Here is a 17,014-nt window from a genome sequence, read left to right on the forward strand (position 1 = left end):
CCCAAGTGTGCTCAACGATTAATCCCTAAGTGAGCACAGGTATAGTATTCTGGGTCACCAGTGCGTTAGTGCTGCTGAGCGATGGAGCAGGAACAAGCAGCTGGAGGAGGACAGTGGTGGACAATGTCAGCTCTCGGCACCCTGAGCACTCTGCTCCAGTCAGGGCCTGGTTTCCTGCTCCCCGGCCATTAATACCTCCAGCCCTGGAGTGTTCACCCAAGTGTTCACCAATCAGTCAGTCGGTGCTTGAGCACAGGTAGATAAGGCTCCCAGTGCGTCAGGGTTTCTGAGAGGTGGAGCAGGAACAGGCGGCTGGCGGAGGGAGAGGGCTCTGTGTGCTGGAAGCGAGGAGGAGGAAGGTGATGGCACCCAGATATCTGTCTCTAATGAATAAGGGCCCCAGAGTGGACCATGTCATGCAGTAGATCATGGCTTGATGATGGTGATGTAGCAGGAGCCTTACTGGACACAGAGCCTCAGTCAGTGGCCCAGGACAGTGTGGGGCAGGGGATGAGGAAGAGGAGGGCGAAGGTTATTATATTAGGTGAGGAGGGTGTTAGTCGGGGATGTAGCTCAGTGGTAGAGCACATGCTTTGCATGTATGAGGCCCCCCGTTCAGTCCCCGGCATCCCCAGTTTGGGTTTGAGGGTCAGGCCCGGATTCCCCCTGGAGGGTGTGATGACGATGGCTGGTGGGCTGGCCAGAGGGAGCTGTGACAGAGGCTGCTGCTGTCTTCCTTCCCAAAATAAGGTTGCTGCTGGAAGAGGTGTTAGAGGGGCCAGTAGGGGGTGCTCACCCTGTGGTCTATGTGGGTCCTGATGCCCCAGTATAGTGACGGGGACATTAAACTGTAAAAAGGTGCCGTCCTTCAGATGAGACGTAAAACTGACGTCCTGACACTCTGTGGTCATTAAAAAATCCCAGGAAATTTCTCAAAAACAGTTACCCCGGCATCCTGGCCAAATTTCCCCCTGGGCTTTACCAATCATGGCCTCCTAATAATCCCCATCTCTGAACTGGCTTCATCACTCTGCTCTCCTCCCCACTGAGAGCTGGTGTGTGTGAGCAGACTGATGATCATCCAGGTGGGGCTGCACACTGGTGGTGATGGAGGTGAGTATCCATTACCTATAAAGTCACCTTGACATGTAAGCTGGTCATGGATGTGCTGGCACCAATGCCCTAAAAGTTCTCTGTGGCCACTCTCTCCTGCTCAGCTTCAGTGAGTATCATTCACACCTGTTTCCCATTATTCGTCTTTTCCAGAGGCCATTCCTGTCCGGATTGGGTGTGCCCTTAAACATCGTGCTTTATCTTGGAAGGTATAGACAGCACAGGCCTGGGTGAGGACTTGAAACCAAGGGAACCCCATGGTCATCCAGTCAGAAACATTGGATTTTGTTATTTCTTACTCAGTACACACTCAATACAGTACTACACTCTTAAACTCTATACTCTAGAAAGAAATATCCAAAACAAGAGCAGAAAAAAACAACAAACACATATCGTTTTATTAATTCAAGAGTCAATTTTTCAAGGTGTAGCACATTCAGGAATACAGTTTTTTTCTCAAACCTCTCCAATATGTCTACTACTGGATAAAAATCTGAAACTGCTAGAACAAAGTTCGTAGGAGGTTTTATAAAGCCATATCCTGCCATCTGTCCTGGCTTTCCTAGCCAAATTAGCAGTGTGTGTTATTTTGATATCAAGCATCTCTCATACTAACTCATCAGAACAATGTTTTTATATCTAAAGATTTAAAATATACAGATCAGAAGTAGAGGTTGTCTTGTCTCTTGTATCCTGTTGTGATGTGTTTTGATCTGGAGGCTAAAAGCTGATGAAAATGACTGATAGGGCTGTATGTGCTTTTATTGTTGTGGCCAGTGTTGTCTCATTAATATGTTTAATATTTAGAAAATGGTTTCACTGCTGGGAAAATACATGTTATGTTTGGATTTAGAGGATATTAGAGTTTACTTGCATGTGCAATACCTTGTGAAATGCTAAAAACAATGTGTTGCTTATGACAATATAAAGTGTAATTTATTGCACTGCTCTGTGGACTTCCAAAATGGACATAAATAAATTTGACAGTTATTGACTTGTTCAGGATGGAACGCCTGAAGCAATAACATCACTGACATCTCCCACGACAGCACTACTGTCCCACTACTGTTTCCAGCCTCTGTGGCTATTTAAGCAGAATAATGAAAGGATGTTGACAGAAGTCACAAGTAGTGGATAAACTATCATGCTCTAATTCAAGCACTACTGCTTTAGACTCACACTGCTGCAGAGAAAACAGAAAGTCAGAGGCACGCGTCTACCACAATGTCTGAAAGTGACCTGCAGTTTCTGGAACGGGAGGTGCACTGGGAATCATTCTGTTGCAGCGGCGTTTCAAACTCAATGACTGTGATCTTTGGCCAAGCTCAGGTCACACATTTTAGGAATGATGGGACTGCAGCGACCACTTGTCCAGTCTGACTTTTTTCCACTGGGCCCTTGCTGTCGGACGGCACTCAATATGATCTCACGCCGGCTCCCAGAGTCCTCTGCAGTTTGACATGAGACCACACCCGGTGTGCTGCACCAGGAGATGCTGACCTTGACCTTTGACCTATGGTGATCCAGGAAGAGTGTCATCTCCCGGACCCCCATGAGGTGGGGCTAGGCAGATGATTAAGTGTTAATGACAGCATAGACACAGGGCTCATCAGCATCCTGCCGAGAGAGAGTCGGGGTGAGACACCGAGCACAGGAGCTGAAGAATGAGCACATGATTGTCAACTCTGGCCAGTCAGAGGCTGGAAGATAAGACTGGACTAGAGCTCCATCAGTCAACAATAACCAGGCATGTCCATGGAGAAAGAGCAGGAGACTAATTCCACTGTCTGCAAATGAGAAGAGGCCATTTGACCCATCCTGCTTGTTAAGCCAGTAGCCATATCGCTCTTCAACTCACAACTGACAACCCACTGAACTCAGCAGCTGTGAGCCTGGTCAGTACCTGGATGGGACCTGGACTCCTGGGGAAAAACTAAGGTTGCTGCTGGAAGAGGTGTTAGTGGGGCCAGCAGGGAGTGCTCACCCTGCGGTCCATGTGGGTCCTAATCCTCATTATAGTGATGGGGACATTATAGAGTAAACAGGCGCTGTCTTTCGGATGAGATGTAAACCCGAGGTTCTGACTCTCTGTGGTATTTAAACTAATTCCCCTTTGGTTTCTGCTTGTGACCCTGTGTCCTTGTTTCACCACTGAGTGTGAAACAGGCCCCTGGGCTCAACCTTTCTCTGCCTGGATCAAACCCCTTCTCAGTCTCAGCCCCACTGTTCCAGAGGAGACTGAGCTGCCTCAACCCGTCCATGGCAGAGGTCAGGGAGTGTCAAACCGAGCTCTGAGAGCAGGACAGTCAGTGACCAGTCCGGACAGCAGTCGGACAGAGACAGTGACTCACCGGCTTGGGGCTGGGAGCTGACCCCGGAGTCCGGGGCTCGGAGGAGCTGAGCTGTACGTCAGCGTACACGACATCACTGTGAGGACCTTAACACAGCGAGAGAGAGGAGACAAGAGGGAATCAATCTGTAATAAACGCACGCAACAGGACAGGAGGCACAGCGAGAGAGAGGAGATCACAGAGAATCCCTCAGTAATAAACACAACAGTACAGGAGGCACAGTGAGAGACAGGAGGAGTAATCACAGGCCAGCGTTCTACCGTCCCTAATTTAGAATATTGCATATTTTTAAAATAATATTGCTGATCAGTGCTGAGAACGTCAGAGTTTAAAGGAATGTTCTACACTGAGGTTCCTAAGAAACAGGACATATCTGGTGTTGAACTGGAAGACTAGTGGGGACCGGATACAAGAGATCAAAATTCTCAAACTTAAGCCCTCAACCGAGGGATTCTTCTGTTTTCAACAGTGAAAACTCAAGCAAAGGACAGATGTGGACACTGTGTGGAAGAGCATTTAAAACTGTGATCAGGAAGCGCTTCTTTACACAAAGGGTGGTGGGAGTGTGGGACAGTGTTGCTGAGCCAGTCATTGAAGCTGGCTTCTTCCAAGCAACATCTGTATGAGATCCTCTTATCGATTAGGGATACACTAAAAAATACTGTAGACTCTTACCTTCTTTGTTCTTGTCTCTCAAGTGTTTCCAGTAGCACAGTGCAGCAGAAACAACCACCACAATCACAGACAGGACTCACAGCACAATCGGGACTGTAGGCTCTGTTGAGACTAAAAACACTATTTAAAAAAAACCCAACAAATTTATGACCCAGCATTGAGTTCATTAATTAAAGCATATAGAGCTTCACTTGTAGATTTAATCAACTTTTGCAGAAAAATTGAAAGACAGCACCACAAACTATAGATCGTAAAAAACAAAACAACTTTTCCTTCATTTTTATAAGATTATTTTCCTGATTATGCATTAAAAAGATGCACTCTTTTCAAAGATCACAAACTGCTTATTTGCAATTTTTACAGTAAAAACCCCATATCGTAAATGTAAAACCTTGTTAAATCACAAAGTATCTTAATGTTCTTACTAAGTGGCTGCAAAAACTCTTGTCACGTATCTGGACCTGAATCCAAATAATACCCACAGAAAAAAAGAATGAGTGAGTGGGCTCTAACGCTCAATGTGAAAGTAGTGCTCTGATAGGTGAAACTAGCTGTCATTCAGTGAAATCTGACCATTTAGAGATTTAGGGGAGGTTCATACAGTAGGTGTCCACAGCAAAGAGTTATATCAGTTTCCTTTTGTCTGACTGTGAATAAAGTGATAAGTGAAACTCTTATCTAATGGGCTCCCACAGCCCATAATAATAATAAGTTAGACATTTAAAAACCCATCATTCAGAATAGATGCCAAAGGGACTATGTCTAATTCAAGCCCACACAGGCCTGCAGTGATACAGTGGACAGACAAGTGGCACTGTCTGATTCTCTTCCTCCTGATGGTTTGAATCTTATTACCTTATAAAAATAATTAATCTTATTATTATTATCTTTCAAATGTCTTAGTAATTACTTAAAGCAGGACAGAATAGTGCAACAAGGTGATCTTAATATGTATAAATTATCATTCAATTTCTATTTGTCTGAATGACCCATTTTAAACAGAGAACAGAGGCACTTCTTTACACAAAGAGTGGTGAGGGTGTGGATCAAGCTGCCCAGCCATGTATGAGATCCTGAGATGAATTATGTACTAACAACCAAGGGGGCAGGGAGTGTGAACAGTGGGAGTGTGACTTCAGCAGCTGTGCACTTTGTAACTGTGTCAGTGTTCGGAGTAGGCTGGATACACAGTAACACATCCATTGGTTTCCAATTACTGATCAGAGAAGAGAAGTCGCAATGAGGTCAAAAGTGAATAGCAGACAAAGAACATCATGGCATCCACAGCGAGGTCACGACTCCGAAAGCATGTCACGATAGGAGTGCGGGCATCACGATCACATCGTGAGACACATTGCGACTGGCCCACCACTGTCATGGCGCCACTAGCGACATTAAGTCCAAATCTCACGATATGACATACCTCGACAAAACACCTCCGCACCATGTCGTGACATGAAGCCCGCATATCGCGATATGACATACCCAAAAGTGCCCCGCCCCTATGTCGCGACATAGAGCCCGCATATCGCGATATGACATACCCCGACAATCACGGTGATCTCGGTGATTTTACATACATTACAACTACAGGTTGTAAATGCATCAGTAAATGCATCACCCCAAGGGTAATATTGAGTGAGGCGCCATGAGAATAAAAACTGCAAATGTATTAAAATATTACGTTCTGAAGATCTTGTTTGATTCTTCATGATGCTTCTAAACTTGTATGAAATCCACGAAATGAGTACTGTAGCCATTCGCCTGGCGCTGCGGTCGAAGAGCGCCCGGCTGGGGTACTAGGAAAGCCGCTGACTGCAAAACGGGCGTACAGTTTGGTGAGATCGCCCGCATTCTTGTAAATAGTTCCCTGGTTTCGCACCCCTTTCATACTTGTACCCAATTGCCACCCTACCGCTGTGTAACTACCTGCTCGCTCACTCTCTCTGCTAGCGCAGGGGCGCGGGGGTGCTGTGCTGCCTGTGCCGAAAAATAAAGGCACGTGTTTCATTCAACTACTGTATGAATCTCTGTGTCCGTCCGCGCCAATGCTACAGTTTTCTATTTTCGATGCCAAAAGACACCTAACTGGGAAATTCGTGACTTCCCACAAGACTTCACACTCAATTGGTATAGTCGTATTACAGTGCCAATTCATCGTACCTTTAATTGCAAGATAGCGTGCTAATGAAAGCGTCAAATACATACTTTGGATGTATTTTAGCTCTGTAAACGTCGTTCACTTAAAAATACTGCAGGACATTTAGAGGCGATCTGAATACTTATCTGTAAAATGCACACTCGCATCTATCCGTCAATATTATCTTAATGTTAGTCATGCATTCCAAATCTTGTCATGTGTTTACAGGGGAAATTTTAGAACCTCTTCGTGCTCACCCTCCAATTTCCAATGCAATCCTCGATCGGTATAATCAGCAGAATTAGCGGAACCTTATGATACGTACTGTCTTTCTCTCTCACACACACTCAGGTTAAGCAACAATTACCTAGGCTGCTGAATGCTACTGTGCCACGGCGGACACACACAAAAAACAATCCGTGCCTGCCTCTGATGTGAGGTTTTGGTCTTCTAGACCAGAAGCGGGCGTCGGGACTTGTAATTGAATAGCGATCACTGGGATTCGTGCCGGTGATCTTAATACGACACAGAGAGCGATCGACACGCTTTTACAGTCCGTGTAGCGACTGCAGGGATACTCAGAGCTGCTGTGTGTAAGAAAGACAAAATAAGATCTGCTTAGAACTAAGATTTGCTTGCATAGCGAGACGGTTTGAGACTCGAAGGTGTTTGAAGGATAATATTTCCGTGGTTTATTTTCGGTTTCAGGTTTTAGGAGATCATTCTCTCAGCACCCAGGGAGATGGTGGAGAGCGAGTCCGGACGTGTCTGAGAGAACGATCCCCACGGAAAGTGATGCTTTATTGATACAATTGACGCAGGAGCACAAGGGAAGACCCCACATGTGAGAATCCGCCCTCAAGTAAACTTAGTTTTCTTCAGGAGCTCACATGCTGCTGATGATATTGGCGTGTAAAACAGATTGTCTTCTTGTATTTAGATTCAAGGACTCGAGTTCAACGGTCCTTTTCTCTCTCTCGAGCGAGTCCGTTCCAAACGGGAATCTTGTGTTATTGAGGCGACCGTAGCATGTAAAACAAGGATTTGGACTTCTTGATGACCAAGTACCTGTTCGTCTGCCGCCAGTTGTGACCCAGTTATGAAGCGATGTACTCCCTTTAGCTGCCTCCCTAAATTCTTTCTCTTTTTTTTCTGAAGACCTGCTCTCCTGTTTCTGTGATTGAACCATATTTATACAACAAAGAATATGCATGGCAGCTGTTTATATCAAATACAAAACGACTGGCTTGTCTACTCATTTAAGTAAATGGCTTTAAGGAAATCTCAAATCTAGCCAGATAAGTAGCAGACAATAACGTGGCGAGCTCGTCGGTTTGCAAAACTTAGAATAGGTGAGTGAAAATAGTCTTTCTTAAACACAAACTGCTCAATACGACACCCTTGGTGTGTTGCTTTTGTACAGTCCTGAAAACTCTGTGTATTATCTTCTCACCGTTCAAAAGTGTTTTACTCGTCCTCCGCAGGTGTAGTTGCCTCCGTTGCTTATCGCTGCTTTTTTCATCGCTTTTTACAACGAACAGGAGGCTGGCACTTGTGCTCGGGTGAGATCAATTAGGTCAAAGATGGTTTTTTCTAACGGGAGATCCGTGCTAAATACAGAAGCAGAATCGTCGAGTGACGAAAAAAATCAAACTGGTTGGACTTTTTTTTCCACAAGCAGAAAAGGGCACTTGGGCCAATAAGGGCAAAGTGGCGGGGGCTCGGGCCACTGTAGCCCCCCCTGCACCGCACGTCCCTGCTGCTGGGAGCCGGACTGAGCTCATACTCGCTCCCTGTGCTGAAACAGACTTAGCGCTTCCCCGAGCACCGTCTAGAGCTGCTGGGTAGGGCTCTGTGTCCTACTGCTGCACCTCAACCTATCGGTTCCATGGTGTAATGGTTAGCACTCTGGACTCTGAATCCAGCGATCCGAGTTCAAATCTCGGTGGGACCTGCCTTTTCAGCTCGCTCTTACTAGTCGGTGAGCAATTTGTTCATCTTACATGTGTACTTCAAACCTTTCATGTATCGTTAGATTAGCTGCGATCACTTCCTAAACTTAAATACGAGATTTTCCTCCTTATTTCGGCTTTGTTTGCTTTATTACAGGTTTGTTTTGACGATACCAGAGTCAGATTCAGGTTCTGTGCTGGATGAAGGAAGCTCCTTCCCGCCTCTCTGATCTGCTCGCCCAATAAAGTCTGCTTTACTACCAAAAGAGAGAAGCAGAGCCTGGGACATGACAGCTTTATGCTGTTTTTGGACGAAACCGGTTTTTCTTTGAATTGGAAATCAAGCGGAATTTCAAGGTCTTGGAGAGGCTCACATTTTCGGTTGTTGGTGAGTGAGACGTATCCCTGTCCAGCACTGCGCTGCGCTGTCCTGGTCTGGAAGTAGGAAGTGGTCTATAAACACCAGCGACACAGCAACTTATCATATCCCATCCCCAGCTTTTCTAACTTGTTTTCTACATTTTGTCTTTTAAAATAACATCTCTGAACATCTTTTACTGCTCCTGTCTGGCAGCAATGACTTTGACGAAAGATTAATTTCTGGTGCGCTTGTGTCACGTTCAAATTCCGCTTCGTTTCGACATCAAAGAAACATCGTTTTCTTCCAAAACATCATACAGCTGTCACAGCTTCCAGACTTTAGTTCTCTCTTTCTAAACTTAGGCCATGTTATTGTTGTTTCACTCAGTTGAGCAGTTTGAAATAGTTTTTCCTTACTCTGCTTCTCTCTTTCTGCAGGAAAGCAAACCGTGTTGGGCGAGCAGATCAGATTCGGAAAAGAGCTGCTTTCATCAAGCAAATTATCTGAACTTGACTCTGGATCCTAAAACATAGTCGACTTAGGTTCCACCGAGATTTGAACTCGGATCGCTGGATTCAAAGTCCAGAGTGCTAACCATTACACCATGGAACCAGCAGCTGCAAAACACGTCTAAAGATCCCCGCTCTGATCTTCTGCATGTTAAACCCGTCTGAGTGAGACTACAGTATCTGTGACGTCGATGCTCTGCTGTAGCCGCTGTGCATCTCAGCGCTACAATCGGTTCCGTCCGCTTTCAGTCTCACAGACACGTCCGCACTCCCGCTTAATAATCACCGATCAATAACCATCGGGCTCCAGACACGCCGCTCCTGCGCTCTGGGTCATTTGTGAGAGGAAAGAGCGCTCAAGACGTCGCGTGGAAATTTCTTTTTCCTGAGTGCCAGTGGTGTAGTGGTATCATGCAAGATTCCCACTCTTTTGACCTGGGTTTGATTCCCGGCTGGCGCATAAGAAATGGTGTTGTTTTAAGCCTTAATAAAGCACTGTTGATCATTCCTATTTTAATACTGTTAGGGATTACTTGTGCAATTTATCTCACGGACTTTTTACACCAACATAATAAAGAAATGTAGAAATGAAAAATAGATTTCACAGGTCAATTGACTGATTAAAAAATCAGTCTACTGCTTATTGATAAACTTACAGAAGGTGGACTTTGGTCTCCACAAGTTTTTTTGTTGCAATTGAGCTCAAAGCTGAGACGATCTCCAAATAATATATTAAGTAGTCTGCAAGACACTGACCTCCGTGTGGATGTATATCCGTATGAAGTAAGACAGGTTACTTCCACATCTTGGTCGTGGGATGTTAAACCTCCACCTTTCAGCTACAACACACAAGAGGTTTATTTCTGAGTTGTAATTTAAGTTATAAGAAATATAAATTCTCAGGTTCTCCATTCAGCTCCCTTTAAAACACATTTCTAAAAATAATGTACAAATACACATCACTGAAACCAGTCCAAACACAGTTTTACTGCTGCCAGGACTTGAACCTAGATCTTCAACTCATAGAGCTGATGTGTTTGATTGCTTGTCACACCAAAGAAGCTCATGCACAGTATACACAACCTCCCACAACAACTAAACAACAGCCTTATACAATGAGGGGTTGCCAGTCACTGACTAAAGCTCTCTGTCAGGAAGTGTGGCGAGTTTTTAACGGTAAAAACAGGACAATCACAGGTGAGGACAATTAACACCAGTAACTTTTGCTTCAGCCTTTATTGAGCTTTCGATCAACCTCTGATATTCGCTATTTTTAGTTTTCTATTTCAGAGAACAAAAAACCAACACCTTTCTTCAAGCTGGATTCAAACCAGCAACCTAAGGATTCCCAGTGGTTCCTATTACAGCGCGCTGCTCTACCAACTGAGCTATCAAAGGGACGACAAGCAGTTCACATGTTCAGCCCAAATTCGTGCGATGTTCCTGGTCATTTCAGTTTCAGTTCGATGTCAGGTTTTTAACTCGTTTCTGCAGTCTTGTTTCAAGCGTTTCTCTGTCATTTGACTTCACGGGTACGCATAATTTTTGTAGTAATTTGAGAACACTCTTAATAGAAATTGCAACACTTTACAGCGAGTGGCTGGAGACAAACATTTCGTGAGTTCATTCCTATACCGCCCCGTGTCCAGCTATGAGGATCAGACCAAATAGTGCAGCGAGCTGCCCGCTCACTCAGGTTTCACGACCTCAGAACACAGGGGGCCCTGCTCCTCACGGAGTGATGTCTATGTATAGGTTGTGGTCACTGTGCCTGTCCTGTGACACTGGGCCTATACTTCATCTGGGTCTGTTTTTGGTACCTGTCTATTACCTTAGTCAGATACTCAGCTTGTGTGTGTTGATGTTCAAATCTGTGTTGTGTTTATGTGTGTGTGTCCCAGTGGTTGAGGTAGTGTTGTTTCGCTTATGCTGTGATTTGGTTGATTGTGGTTCATGCTGATTAAGCAGTGCTGTCCTGAGGCAGGCTGGTGTCAGTGTGCTTCAGAACCTTCTGGCTGAGAAGGGCTCTTCTGTGGACTCAGCTCCTTGCTCAGCAGGGCCTTGTGGCAGAAGGAGAGCTGGTCACTTTTTCTCAGGTGTAACCAGTGTTTTATTTCTTTTGTGTTGGCCTAATTCGGCCCTGCACACATTCTTAGGCATTGTTCTCTGCACATGGAGCATGTCTTTTACAGAACTATGGTTGTTTGCCCTTGCCCTCACACTGACTTTATATATACATATCTGAGTGCCATCCAATTTTCAGAAACATCCAGAACAAAAGAGCAGGGTCAACAGAGGGACAGAGATGTACTGCAAGTACATTTATTTTTATTCAAGAGCTCACCCTGTCCTGCTGAAACTTGCATGAAAAACACAGAATTGTGTTTATCCATGCAATCTGCTACGGATGTTTCTACTGAATGAAAATATGAGGTGCATCTTGTTCATCTTCAGTGTCCAGGGAGGCTGTAATGGACACAAACGGAGGAAAAGTAGACTCTTCCCTGACCGGGAATCGAACCCGGGCCGCGGCGGTGAGAGCGCCGAATCCTAACCACTAGACCACCAGGGAGACGGTGAAGATGCTCCCTGTATGTGAAGAGAAGACAGCGGTAACTGGGATTCGCGCTGGAGATCTTAATAGGACACAGAGAGCGATCGACACGCTTTTACAGACTGTGTAGCGACAGCAGCGACACTCAGAGCTGCTGTGTGTAAGAAAGACAAAATAAGATCTGCTTGGAACTAAGATTTGCTTGCATAGCGAGACGGTTTGAGACTCGAAGGTGTTTGTAGGATAATATTTCCGTGGTTTATTTTCGCTTTCAGATTTTAGGAGATCATTCTCTCAGCACCCAGGGAGATGGTGGAGAGCGAGTCCGGACGTGTCTGAGAGACCGATCCCCACGGAAAGTGACGCTTTATTGATACAATTGACGCAGGAGCACAAGGGAAGACCCCACATGTGAGAATCCGCCCACAAGTAAACTTAGTTTTCTTCATGAGCTCACATGCTGCTGATTAAACTACATTAAACTCCCAGCACGACACTTGGCAGCACGGAGCGCTGCGATTGGAGAAAACTATCAAGAATGAGAGCGGATGCTGTGATTGGATCATTCTTGGTGGCGATACGGGCCTTGATTAGCTAAGGCTACTAACAATGAACAGAAGGCAATGTGCTAGTGAGCAGCCCGACGTGTTTAAAAGAAACACGAGCCAGGTAGGAGTCGAACCTACAATCTTCTGATCCGTAGTCAGACGCGTTATCCATTGCGCCACTGGCCCCGCTGACAGAGCTGCACCGCACCACAGTGAGCTCCGCGCCGCTACTAGTACGGCATCGCCCCGCTCCAGCTTTTCTAACTTGGATACAGGCGTTTTCTACATTTTGTCTTTTAAAAATTACATCTCCTAATATCTTTTACTGCTCCTGTCTGCCAGCAAATACTTTGACGAAAGACTAATTACTTGTGTGCTTGTGTCACGTTCAAATTCCGCTTGATTTCGACATCAAAGAAAAACCGTTTTCTTACATTTTAATACTTGGATGAATCGCAGAATTACCGTTTCTGCCTGCTTTTTATTTTCCGCGGCGTCATTGTTTCATCACCCTCAGTGTGTTACTTGGAAATGAATACTTGTGAATTGCAACATACTCCTTTTTCCAAAACCTGCCGTCGAAATGCGACTGAAATGACCAGGAACACCGCACGAATTTGGGCTGAATATGTGAGAAAAGAGGTGCTTGTCGTCCCTTCGATAGCTCAGTTGGTAGAGCGGAGGACTGTAGTGAAAACCGCTGGGAATCCTTAGGTCGCTGGTTCGAATCCGGCTCCAAGGAAGGCGTTGTTTTATTGTTCTCTGACATCGAAAATTAAAAATAGCGAATATCAGAACTTGATCGAAAGCTCAATAGAGGCTGAAGCAAAAGTTATCGGTGTTTATTGTCCTCACGTGTGAATGTCCTGTTTTTACCTGTAAAAACTCGTCACACGTCCTGACACGAGCTGCAGTCAGTGACTGGTAATCACAGACTCTATCAAACAACCGAAGAGATGAGCGCTTGTCGGGGATGTAGCTCAGTGGTAGAGCGCATGCTTTGCATGTATGAGGCCCCGGGTTCAATCCCCGGCATCTCCAGAAAGGTTTTTGTTAAATATGAGATCTACTCTTCCTACACTAGGTAAGACGCACGCTGTAGGAAGTTTTTTCACGTTGCAATCCAAAGAGCCTCTAATGCCCGGTCCGACAGTAACCGAACCGGAACGAGCTCATACTCGCTCCCTGTGCTGAAACAGACAGCGCTTCCCCGAGCACCGTCTAGAGCAGCTGGATAGGGCTCTGCGTCCTACGGTTGCTGTCTGCCAGCAATGACTGACGAAACACTAATTGGAACAAGCAATAGGTTTATTCCATGCTGAAAAGAGAAGAAAAAACACAACGTTTCGGCCGTGGAGCCTTCTTCAGCAGTGAGAAAGACAGGGCAGTAAGCAAAGGTAATGTAGGAGAACAAAAGCCCGAAAAAGACTTAGGCTTGATCATTTCTCTTCATAAATCAATTGAGGTATTCGAATCGCATTTTTCCTTTTTCCATTACATTATGATGTCGGTCATAAACGTGCGGTGACCCAGAAGTGCCAAACAGAAACAAAAAAGAGTGCACAAAGTAAAAATAGTACTCAGAGAAAAAATGGAAACACAAAAAATGAGTGCACAACCAAAAAACAGTAACACAAAAAAGCGTCACGCGTGAAAAGTGTTCAAAATGGAAATAGGTTCTCATAATAATCTGTTGTCAGGGAAGAGGGCAGCGCTGAGGGGCGAGCGCGTGTTGAGCTCTTGATGAGACTTTTTTGCGAATTTTCTAAAATCTTAAAAACACCACGCCAGTAGAATGTTCTGTGGAGGGCGGCCTGGTGAAAACTATTCTTTTCCCCCACATTGCGGGAAATACACAGGCTTTCTTCTTCATGAAAAACTTCTGGGAGCAATCCCAAATTTCAGGTCGTTGTGCTGCTGCCGCAGTGTTATCTATAGAAATGCTGCACAATAAATAGTGTGGAAGAAGTTTTTCATGTCACAGCATTTCTGTCTCATTTTTCTTTGTGTTGCCGTTTTTTGTTTGTGTACTTGTAACCCTGTCTTACGGGAAGCCGGGTATTAGAACTGGCTATAGCTGTTCACAGACGGAGCCGTGTTTTATTAACTCCAACTCCCATAATGCACTGCTCGACTTCCTGACAGCGCCAACGTCACAGTCCCTATTCTGCCACGCTGTGGTGACGTCAGCGGATCCCTTCCAGTTCTGTCAGATTTACAGTTGATCGTGTGCAGTCACCGGTGCGCGCAGGAGGAGCTCACAAAGGACTCTCTTTTAACAGTTTATTTAAAAAAAAAATAGAAAAACACATGGGAGGGTTTTCAGAGATATGTACAAGTCAGGCGTGCAGCAGCCTGGTAGCGAGGGTTTAACTACTAGTTACTAGTCAGTTACTAGCCTGCGCGAAACGCTATTAATTCAATTCAATTCAAGGTGCTTTATTAGCATGACCGATGGGTACAATCAGTGTTGCTAAAGCAAATAAAAATAATAAAATTAACATGGAGCAAAACATAAAATAAAGTCTGTGCTGTGGTTGAGTCTGAGACGGAAACACCGTATCGGACCAACAGCATAAATCCTGTGAAGCTGCTGGCCAGTCCGACAGTAACCGAACCGGAATGAGCTCATACTCGCTCCCAGTACTGAACGCAACTACTTGAGCGCTCTTTCCTCTCACAAATGACTCAGAGCGCAGGAGCGGAGTATCTGGAGCCCGATGGTTATTGATCGGTGATTGTTAAGCGGGAGTGCGGACGTGTCTGTGAGACTGAAAGCGGACGGACCTGTTTGTGGAGCTCAGATGCACAGCGGCTGCAGCAGAGTATCAACATCACACAGACATCGTAGTCTCACGGAGGCAGGTTGAACTCGCAGATGATGACAGTGGGAACCTGTAGCTGTAGCGCTTATGTCTTGGTTCTATGGTGTAATGGTTAGCACTCTGGACTCTGAATCCAGCGGTCTGAGTTCAAATCCTGGTAGAACCTAAGGTGTGACTTTTACTTTCGTTTAAGAAACTGTAAAAAAATTACTTCAGGAGCAAAACAGCAGGTTCCGTAGATTAGAGACTGCCACACGAATGTATTTTTATTCACGTTCTTACCCTGTTCTCGTGAAATCTGCGAGAAACAAATTAATTCATTCACTCTGTTACAAAGTTTCAACAGGATTAAAATTTTGGTGCATTTTGTTCAAGTTCATTGCTCCTAAGCGGATTTAAAAAAACAAACAAAACGAATGTCATTCCCTGACCGGGAATGACATTCTATGTGATGTCTATGTATAGGTTGTGGTCACTGTGCCTGTCCTGTGACACTGGGCATATACTTCATCTGGGTCTGTTTTTGGTACCTGTCTATTACCTTAGTCAGATACTCAGCTTGTGTGTGTTGATGTTCAAATCTGTGTTGTGTTTATGTGTGTGTGTCCCAGTGGTTGAGGTAGTGTTGTTTCGCTTATGCTGTGATTTGGTTGATTGTGGTTCATGCTGATTAAGCAGTGCTGTCCTGAGGCAGGCTGGTGTTAGTGTGCTTCAGAACCTTCTGGCTGAGAAGGGCTCTTCTGTGGACTCAGCTCCTTGCTCAGCAGGGCCTTGTGGCAGAAGGAGAGCTGGTCACTGTTTCTCAGGTGTAACCAGTATTTTATTTCTTTTATGTTGGCCAAATTCGGCCCCAAGTCGTGAAATAAAGCCCGCATATCGCGATATGACATACCCCGACAAAAGTGCCTCGCCCCTATGTCGCGACATAGAGCCCGCATATTGCGATATGACATACCCCCGACAAAAGTGCCCCGCCCCTATGTCGCGACATAGAGCCGCATATCGCAATATGACATACCCCGACAAAAGTGCCCTGCCCTCATGTCGCGACATGGAGTCCATATATTGCGATAGGACATTCCCTGACAGGATATGCTGACTCCATGTCGCAACACAAAGTCCATATATCGCTACACGTCCTATCTGGGTATATCATGTCCGGTTATGAGACCTTTGTTGCACCAGCGCTACCAGGGTTGCATGGAAGCAAGGCGCCAGTCGTGATATACACTGCCTCGATATACATGCGATATACTGTACATGGGGTCCCTATCATGACATACTGCGGAGGGCTTGTCGCGATGGTATCCCACAGTTCAATGTTTGGCAACAGAGTGTCACGGTAGGGAAAGAAAGGAAAACGTGCCTTAGAAAATTAAAACCATAGATCTTACAATCACGGTGATTTTACATACATTACAACCACAGGTTGTAAATGCATCAGTAAAGGCATCGCCCCAATGGTAATATCGAGTGAGGCGCCATGAGAATAAAAACTGCAAAGGTATTAAAATATTAAGTTCTGAAGATCTTGTTTGATTCTTCATGATACTTCTAAACTTGTACGAAACCCACGAAATTAGTACTGTAGCCATTCGCCTGGCGCTGCGGCCGAAGAGCGCCCGGCTGGGGTACTAGGAAAGCCGCTGACTGCAAAACGGGCGTACAGTTTGGTGAGATCGCCCGCATTCTTGTAAATAGTTCCCTGGTTTCGCACCCCTTTCATACTTGTACCCAATTGCCACCCTATCGCTGTGTAACTACCTGCTCGCTCACTCTCTCTGCTAGCGCAGGGGCGCGGGGGTGCTGTGCTGCCTGTGCCGAAAAATAAAGGCACGTGTTTCATTCAACGACTGTATGAATCTCTGTGTCCGTCCGCGCCGACCCCGAAAATGCTACAGTTTTCTATTTTCGATACCAAAAGACACCTAACTGGGAAATTCGTGACTTCCCACAAGACTTAACACTCAATTGTTATAGTCGCAT

At 45.4% G+C, this 17,014-nt stretch overlaps 2 long non-coding RNA genes and 7 other non-coding genes across 9 annotated transcripts; 5 read left to right on the plus strand and 4 right to left on the minus strand.

Annotated features, from left to right (window-relative positions):
* Positions 1–1,484: 1,484 nt before the first annotated feature.
* On the minus strand, positions 1,485–4,310 carry LOC148656931 (uncharacterized). The gene is made up of 3 exons (XR_015941049.1): positions 4,140–4,310; positions 3,465–3,550; positions 1,485–2,730 (listed from the first exon to the last, which is right to left on the minus strand). It is a non-coding gene; the product is annotated as an uncharacterized LOC148656931 (long non-coding RNA).
* A 3,757-nt stretch (positions 4,311–8,067) lies between these two features.
* LOC148656932 (uncharacterized) lies at positions 8,068–9,520 on the plus strand. Its single transcript, XR_015941057.1, has 3 exons — positions 8,068–8,260; positions 8,389–8,619; positions 9,030–9,520. It is a non-coding gene; the product is annotated as an uncharacterized LOC148656932 (long non-coding RNA).
* trnaq-cug (transfer RNA glutamine (anticodon CUG)) lies at positions 8,162–8,233 on the plus strand. Its single transcript has one exon. It is a non-coding gene; the product is annotated as a tRNA-Gln (tRNA).
* Positions 9,133–9,204, minus strand: trnaq-uug (transfer RNA glutamine (anticodon UUG)). Its single transcript has one exon. It is a non-coding gene; the product is annotated as a tRNA-Gln (tRNA).
* Positions 9,521–11,601: 2,081 nt separating the features above from the next.
* On the minus strand, positions 11,602–11,673 carry trnae-cuc (transfer RNA glutamic acid (anticodon CUC)). Its single transcript has one exon. It is a non-coding gene; the product is annotated as a tRNA-Glu (tRNA).
* Positions 11,674–12,316: 643 nt separating this feature from the next.
* trnar-acg (transfer RNA arginine (anticodon ACG)) lies at positions 12,317–12,389 on the minus strand. The gene has a single exon. It is a non-coding gene; the product is annotated as a tRNA-Arg (tRNA).
* A 468-nt stretch (positions 12,390–12,857) lies between these two features.
* Positions 12,858–12,945, plus strand: trnay-gua (transfer RNA tyrosine (anticodon GUA)). Its single transcript is given in 2 exon segments — positions 12,858–12,894; positions 12,910–12,945. It is a non-coding gene; the product is annotated as a tRNA-Tyr (tRNA).
* A 227-nt stretch (positions 12,946–13,172) lies between these two features.
* On the plus strand, positions 13,173–13,244 carry trnaa-ugc (transfer RNA alanine (anticodon UGC)). Its single transcript has one exon. It is a non-coding gene; the product is annotated as a tRNA-Ala (tRNA).
* A 1,878-nt stretch (positions 13,245–15,122) lies between these two features.
* Positions 15,123–15,194, plus strand: trnaq-cug (transfer RNA glutamine (anticodon CUG)). The gene has a single exon. It is a non-coding gene; the product is annotated as a tRNA-Gln (tRNA).
* The last annotated feature ends 1,820 nt before the right edge of the window (positions 15,195–17,014 follow it).

This window comes from Lepisosteus platostomus, chromosome 8 (genome assembly GCF_059453375.1).
Source record: "Lepisosteus platostomus isolate fLepPlt1 chromosome 8, fLepPlt1.hap1, whole genome shotgun sequence".
Classification (NCBI taxonomy): Eukaryota; Metazoa; Chordata; class Actinopteri; order Semionotiformes; family Lepisosteidae; genus Lepisosteus; species Lepisosteus platostomus.